The sequence below is a fragment of the Pinus tabuliformis genome, chromosome 9 (assembly GCF_031772625.1).
Source record: "Pinus tabuliformis cultivar Carrire ecotype Pingquan chromosome 9, CPIR1, whole genome shotgun sequence".
Classification (NCBI taxonomy): Eukaryota; Viridiplantae; Streptophyta; class Pinopsida; order Pinales; family Pinaceae; genus Pinus; species Pinus tabuliformis.
The window spans coordinates 1365523085-1365531585 of NC_142307.1; the positions used below are offsets into that span (position 1 = coordinate 1365523085).

Consider the following 8501-nt stretch of genomic DNA (forward strand, 5'->3'; position numbering starts at 1 on the left):
CAATCCTCATTGGCATTACTCAAATCCATGCATGTGCAAAATCTCATGCACAACTGATAGTCACAACTCACCCTTTCACTTACCTCTAACACCTGTCTCTGTTGAACTGTCCATGCACTGAGTTAACTGATGTATTCTTTAGTTTCTTTATGAGTTAATAATTAGTGAATTAATTAACAATCAATTCACACAACTCATCACTAGTGTATTCTTTAGTTAGACTAAATACAACTAGTTCAACTAAGTCAAACTGAACATAACTCCATCAACTCCACATCCAACTCCACAGAACTCACATGCATGAGTTCTAACTGAAGTCCTCCATGCAATAGCTCAACTAACACATAAGAAACCATGTTATTCCTTTTGTCAGCTGCATGTGCCACATCCGTAGCTCGAACTGAAGTGCTCCAAGAGAATAAGATAATGTTTAGAGTCCAAATATTATTAAGGGCTAATAATATTTGATTGTTTCTATTTTTAGCCTGGCAGTCTAAAAATAGACTTTGATCACTCCGTTGTGAACCAAAAATAGAAGTCCATCTATTTTTCCCAACATGACTAATCATCCATAAACATCACCCTGCAACTCATAGACCATGATCCATATGTCTAAAAATAGACTTTGCACCAAAAATAGCCTACGGGCCCACTTAGTGAAGGCAACTCCTTTCCACTAAGCTCCATCATCTTGTTGCATTTTCAAACCTCCCTCTCAACAGGATATGGATTATCTGCAACCCCTATCCTGCAACTCTGGAATGTTCTGCATGCAACACATTTTCCCAGTCCACTTGCTCCAACAACACTTGGAACAAAAACACTCCCAACTGACCACTTTGTTGGGCTAGGAACATACTCTGATGCTAAAGCTCTACCTGCTGCTGACAAGTGCTCCCTCTCTGACATCTGCGCTATTGCAACATCTCCATGCATCTCGCACCATTGCACACTTCTCTGTGCCACCTAGCACTGTGCAAAACACTTGTGCCTTACACATTGCTGCAGCTTGCTAGCTATGCGCTGTCCTGGGATTCCCTACATTGTCGCTCTCTCTATCGTTCTATCCACATCTATCTCTACCCAATGAATCAGTTCCTACTACTCCACATCGGGGCTCCCATAGCAAGGTCTCATCCAAGAGGTTGGGTACCTCAAGGATCCTGCCCCTCCTCCTTGGGACGATCAATCCACATCACCCCACCTCCTACCTGGAGGTATGGCTGCATGCGATCCCTCTGCCCACCTGGCTCGAAGTTTCCCCCTACTAGAGGTCTCTGCATGAGTAGATGTCTCTACTCGATCTCCTCTCAGCTTCCCCTATTGTGGCTGCTCCACAACCTCCTAAAGCTGTTGCACCAATCATGGCTCCTCCACAATCGTCTGAGACTTCTTCTGGATCTGCATGTTGAGAGGTAATATGCGCTCCCTCTCAACCACCAAGTCTCCATTAGTTGCCTCGCTGCTCAAGACTTTGCATGCATCTTGAACCTCAAGAGCATACAGGTTCTTGACCCGTGAACCAATCTTCTTCCCCTGTCTAGTGATGATGTGTCTAAGGAAAACCTTTCCCTTACTAAAGACTACATCACAGCCTCTGTCTTCCAGCATCGCGATCAACACCAAGTTTCACTCCAGTCCTGGTACATACTTGACATCAGTCAAGGTAAGGCGAGCTCCATGCTCCCTCTGAAAAATAACCGTGCCTACACCTGAGACACTATACTTCTCATCATTACCCATCGCTATGAGTATCTGGAGATCTTTCTCCTCCAAAGTACTGAACAAACTTTTGTCACCAGTCATGTGGAAAGAAGCTCCACTGTTAATAAACCAACCACTTCCCACCATGGATGAAACCATGCATGTGAAGAGTGTGAAATCCAACTCAAACTGTGAAGCAAGTGCCTCACCTTCAGATCCTTCCCCGGATCCCTTCGTGGATTTCTTCTTTGGGAAATTAGTAGCATAATGGCCCAACTCATGACAACGAAAGCATCTCACCTTCGATTTGTCAACCTTCTTCCCATCATTGGAAGAACTAGATTCGGAAAGAGAAACCTTCTCCTTCCCCTTCTTCGCCTTACTCGCTAAGGCACAGTTCTCCTCATCATGCATAGATGAAGAACTGTCTCTGGTGCTCCGTTTGATCTCCTCCTTGCACAGGATCTGACCAAAGTCTCTCCCATCCTGGCAATTTCTCCCGACCATTGACAGAGTCCTGATAGGAATGCCAACTCTTCGGAAGACCAAGGAGAGCCAAGCTCACCAAGTCCTCATCATCGACAGTCACCCCCACACTTCCCAGCTCATCCCGGCATTGGGTGAACTTCATGAGATACTGGGGCATACTGTCTCCATTCTCACACTTAGATGTTCCTGAGTTTATCCTTGAGCGTCATTCCACCAGCTCAAAACTCAACCGCTTCAGATCTTATTCATGAGAACAAATTATTTCTTGTACAGAGATCGACTGTATGGGAATTCACCGAATATCTCACCTTCCAAAAGAAGGATGAATCCAAAGGCTACCTGGCCCGATTACAGACTCTGCCTGAAGAAATAAAATGTAAACACTTTCTGAATAATAGATCTGATGATCAATCCTCGCTTTGATATCCTGTAGAACTTTTTTTACAAATCAAAGAGCTCCGATACCATGTAGAAATTTTGAATAATAAACACTTATTCACAGAGATTATCCTAATTATACACTATTGCGGAATACATGCACAATACATAATCTCCTCTATGTTGATCATCAATTTAGCAGCATTAAAAAAACAATGAAACATCAATCGCATGCGCACATTACACAGTATGTAACCCGGGGGAAGCTTACAGCTGAAAACCCCACACTATCTGTATATTAATGATTGAGAACATGTAACAATACATACTACAATACTCCTCTCAAGTATTCAGTACTATCTCCACCTATTACACACAAAACTAGCTTAGATCCGAACAAGTCACAGGTTCAAATCTCCTCTGCTGCTTTGCTTGCCTCCACTGCACAATCCTGCAAGAGAATCACGTGAGCACAAGCTACAATTGCCTTGATATTGGCCCACACTGCGCAATCCTCATTGGCATTACTCAAATCCATGCATGTGCAAAATATCATGCACAACTGATAGTCACAACTCACCCTTTCACTTACCTCTAACACCTATCTCTGTTGAACTATCCATGCACTGAGTTAACTGATGTATTCTTTAGTTTCTTTATGAGTTAATAATTAGTGAATTAATTAACAATCAATTCACACAACTCCATCAACTCCACATCCAACTCCACAAAACTCACATGCATGAGTTCTAACTGAAGTCCTCCATGCAATAGCTCAACTAACACATAAGAAACCACATGATTCCTTTTGTCAGCTGCATGTGCCACATCCATAGCTCGAACTGAAGTGCTCCAAGAGAATAAGATAATGTTTAGAGTCCAAATATTACTAAGGGTTAATAATATTTGACTGTTTCTATTTTTAGCCTGGCAATCTAAAAATAGACTTTGATCACTCCGCTGTGAACCAAAAATAGAAGTCCATCTATTTTTCCCAACATGACCAATCATCCATAAACAGCATCCTGCAACTCATAGACCAGGATCCATATGTCTAAAAATAGACTTTGTGCCAAAAATAGACTGCGGGCCCACTTAGTGAAGGCGACTCCTTTCCACTAAGCTCCATCATCTTGTTGCATTTTCAACTGCAACCTCCTTTACATTACACAAATGAATGATTCTTTGATGATTCAAATGACAAAACCTCTTTTTTATATAGGAGTCTAAGGAGTCAAAATATAACCCAGCCGACCTAACAATAATAATATAAAAATAACAATAGAGAGATTCTATGGGGCACAGTAATAACAATATGGGGACAATAGGGGCACAACAATATTAATAAAGGATACAACTACAATAGTAATGGGGTAATCACTAGTATTATAGGGACCTAACAGATGTGAGAAGAATGAATACAACCATGATTGTTGTATCAAGCATTCGCTTAGCTCCTAACTCCTCTCTCTCTCTCAACAAATTCTCGAGAGCATAAAAGTGCACAAATTTTGATCCTAATTAATGTGGCATAACCTCCAATTTACAGGCAATGGGAGGCTCAATCCTTGCAATTTCTTCACAAGATTTGTTTGGGCAAAAGCCAGATGTTACCTCTTCTTTATTGCTCTTTCCTTCTTCGTTTGCTTCTATTACGATTGGAAATTTCCTTTGACAAGTTTGAGGTGAATGTTTCCGGCTTTTTAGAGTCAACATTGACTGTAAGACAGAGTGTCAGTGAGTCAACTCATGTTTTGACCTTTGGAATCTCATAAAAATCTAGTAACGTAGCCCTGTAGGCAAAACAAAGCGTTCATCCCTAGGTTAACGCATTCTACTTGGTCATAGACCACGGTAGCACGCTTTACCGTGGGGTGTGTTACCATGGCAAATAGGTCTGGAACTTAGGTTTTCTTCTAGTCCAACGTGTTCTTCTCCTCTGAACTAATGAGAAGGTCATTTTCTATATAACAAAACATTGATCCATTAACTATTGGTAACTTCCCTACTCTTATTCCTCTGGAAAAACAAAGTTTACCAAGAAAATAAAAATGCAAAGAGGATTTAAATCACTCTCCACTTGATAGAGACCCCCTGGTCAAATAGTTAGTCATAGATTTTTATAATACAATGATAAAACCTTCTACCCACCAATACTAATACTAGACATATTTGAGGAGATTGGATCCTCTAAATATATGATTCGTTGCCCCAAAACCATCTTAAGAATCAATACATTATTTCCCAAAATGACAATGGGGTCAAACTATTAACAAATTTAGATGTTAAGGACAAATTTAGATGTTAAGGATCTGCTTCAAAATATCGAGATCTCCCTTGACATGCTATCACTCTAATCCCTACAAGCTGCAAATCCAAATCACCATCACTTACAACCAACCCTGTCAAGAAAACATCCAAAATTATCAGTAAAAATACAAACAAACATATATATAAAAACAAATCAAATTAAAAGAGTGGCTACATAATTTTAGATTTGGTAGTTACTTTATATTTAAACGAGACTAGAAACAATAATAACGGAAAAACAATTTGAATCAATTTGAATTCTTATGATTGCAGCTTCAAGAATTCATATCACGTCGGATTCCTTCAGATAAACTAAAATGAAACCTTGTGCGCCGTGAGGTTTGGTGAATAGATTATTTTCACGTTGCCTTCCTTGTTACGTTTTGCAGTTTGTATGTTTTCCCTCATCAATTCAATAACAATATTTATTATTCATTTCATTAAATATCTTCGTTGACCATGTCGCATATTCCTGAGGCTAAGCTACAAAAATGCTACTTCGATGCGACTGACATGAAAAACCTATGTGGTGTTTTGTTAAAACAATATCTTTTGTGGTTGCGAAAGACTATGTATTGATTAATTGTTAGGCCGATAGGCCTTCCTTTGGAACAGACTTTCGTCGTTCCTTTGTCTCTCGTGCTGACACGTGGACAGTCGTCCCTTCGTCGTCCTTTTCTTTCAGATGTTGACACCTGGCGTGTACATTTAGCAGGCATTCAGCATCTTCTTCAATTAATTGTCATGGTCTTAACCGAGAATTTTGCCGCTGGTGCGAGTTCTAAACCTCAACTGAAAACTGTTATGCCAACGCCTCTCTCCATAATGATGGTGGGCTCGAATCTTCACCCACTGCATGAAGCCGGCAGAAATATCCGCAAATTTGTTACAAATTCCTGTAATTCCTGAACAAATCGTTACAAATTACTCCTGCTTTCTTCGACCATATTTGTCTGTTTTGTGCTCTGCAGGTTCTCTTCCACGCCCTCTGCAATAATGTTTTTGTGTTTTTGAAAACGAGCATTGACTCGGGCTGTAGAGTTTGAGGTATTGTGGATTAGGGTTCACGGCAGTGGATCAGATTGCCTATTATTTATGATGTTCTGCGTATTGAGCTGTGGATAGCGGTGAACAGGTCTCATGAGCTGTCGTTGTGTAAAGAACAGTGCATCGAGCTCTAGAATTTGAGGCTTGGTTTATTAGGGTTTGAAGCAGTGGAACAGATTCCAACGATTCCAAATGATGATGACCATGATGAGGTGTGTAACTAACAGGTACCCAGATGCGCCTGGAATTTGGACCGAGGAGCAGGTGCAAGCCTGGAAACCCATTGTCAATGGCGTCCATGAGAAAGGGGGCATTTTCTTCTGTCAGATTTGGCACACTGGAAGGGCTTCCCATGTGGGTAAGTATCTATGCTCTGCATTACATTGCTATCCATTAATTCCTTTCATGTACCCACTTGACAGATCTGTGTGGAGTGAGTTCTGTTCATTTGTTTCCAAAGCATGATTCCCACTATATTAATAATATCACTGTATGTTGGGGTTCATTTGGCCATGGCATCTCATAATGAAAATTGGGTAGCGACAACTCTTAATTCTTGCCCTAATAAATTTGCATTATATCAGTTTTTTTGAACAATTGCTGTCAGTTTCTTTGAATAGAAATCGCTGAGTGGGTGTATGAAATGCAGATTATCAACCCAATGGCCAGGCTCCCATTTCATCAACAGATAGAAAAATATCGGGACAGATTTTGTTACCCAACGGCAAAGATGTTGCAAATTATTCCACTCCTCGAGCTCTAAAAACAGAGGAGATTCCTCGGATTATTAATGACTTTCATCTTGCTGCCAAAAATGCTATTAAAGCAGGTGAATTTTCTTTAATAAATCGCAAATTTGGCATTTAGATATTTGCACACATAGTACACAGGCTGTAGGAAAAATCTTTACCCAAGAAAGAATTCGAATATTTTCTTAATAGGTCACAGGGCTGTTTTCTTCCTCGGAAGGCAAATAAATAGGGAAGTGTGGTATTTTTCCATTCATAGTTTTGATGTCATTGTCGCAAGTTTTGATGGTGTGGAAATTCATGGTGCTCATGGATACCTTCTTGATCAATTTATGAAAGACAGCATTAATAACAGAGTAGATCAGTATGGTGGGACACTTGAGAACCGGTGCAGGTTTCCTCTGGAGGTTGTTGAAGCAGTGGCAAATGAAATTGGAGCAGAGCGAGTGGGAATACGGCTCTCTCCATTTGCACAATATCTAGAATCCAGTGACTAAGATCCTGAGGCGCTGGTGCTTTACATGGCCGAAGCCTTAAATAAATACAATATCCTGTATGCCCACTATGTAGAGCCCAGACTGGTAACTTCATTTGAACCTGTTGCAACAAACAAGAGTCTGCTTCCAATGAGGAAGGCGTTCAAGGGGTCATTCTTGGTTGCAGGGGGTTATGACAGAGAAGATGGAAATGCAGCAATTGCAAGCAGCAAGGCTGATCTTGTAGTTTACGGTCGAATTTTTCTGGCCAACCCAGATTTGCCTAGAAGATTCGAGTTAAATGCCCCTCTCAACAAATACAACAGGAACACTTTTTACATACCTGATCCTGTAGTTGGCTACACAGACTATCCATTCCTGGAGTGAACTGTCCATGGATATAAACTTCAATCACATCCTCCAAAAGAAACCCCACCCTCATTGCTATTATTTAGGTTAGAGAGGGGCTCTTCAATACAATTCTGAAAACCCATCTGTATTTTCAGTACTGGTTTCCTTCTCATTCATGTGGTATATTGATATCTACCTTCAGTAGTTATTTGTAGATGAAGATATTTAGCTATTGTACTTTTATTATTTTAAATAAATATTTTTGATACAAAATTTGTAAGTGTTTATTATTTGTTTCTTTCATATTGAAATCTATATTGAGTAATGTTGTTCTAATATGGAGGGTTTTTAGTTATTGTTTTTTTTCAAATAAATTAGGTTGATATAAAATTTTCCAGTAGTTGTTGCAAACTTTTCATCTCAAAATCAAAATGTGAATATCTAATAAGCATCAAATTCAAATTATACAGGGAGAGATTTAAATCAAAATGTGAATATCCAGTAAACATCAAATTCAAATTATACCTGGATAGATTTGAATAGCTATATACTTTATCCATTAAAAAAATCATATAAATAATATTAGTACCAAACTCTGTTGTTTTGTTCTCGTTTTGTTAAGATCTATTTATGCAATTCATGGAATTACAGTGTTTAAATTTCTCTTCATAATTTACAGTGGTTATATTCTCCACAGAGTTTTGTATGGCTGTGAATGTAATCAGTAAATAGGTTGGGCGTTTTCCTTTTCCTTGTAGTATACATATATGCATTTTGGTATTTTATGGCTAAACACTTGGTTTGAAATAGTTCTGAAACCAAATCTTGCATGTACGGCATGTAAATAATTCCATTTCTGAAATCACAAAGGAATCTTGTCTGTGCAACGAATATGCATACAGTTTTTAGACTAGATCAAGAGCCTACTACAGACCAATACCCTACTTTTACGTTCTACCATTTTAGTTTACACACGCATTAATCAAATCAGCTGAAG

At 39.4% G+C, this 8501-nt stretch overlaps 1 pseudogene; it reads left to right on the forward strand.

Annotated features, from left to right (window-relative positions):
* Nucleotides 1-6856: 6856 nt before the first annotated feature.
* Nucleotides 6857-7777, forward strand: LOC149153574 (12-oxophytodienoate reductase 1 pseudogene; annotated as a pseudogene).
* Nucleotides 7778-8501: the final 724 nt, after the last annotated feature.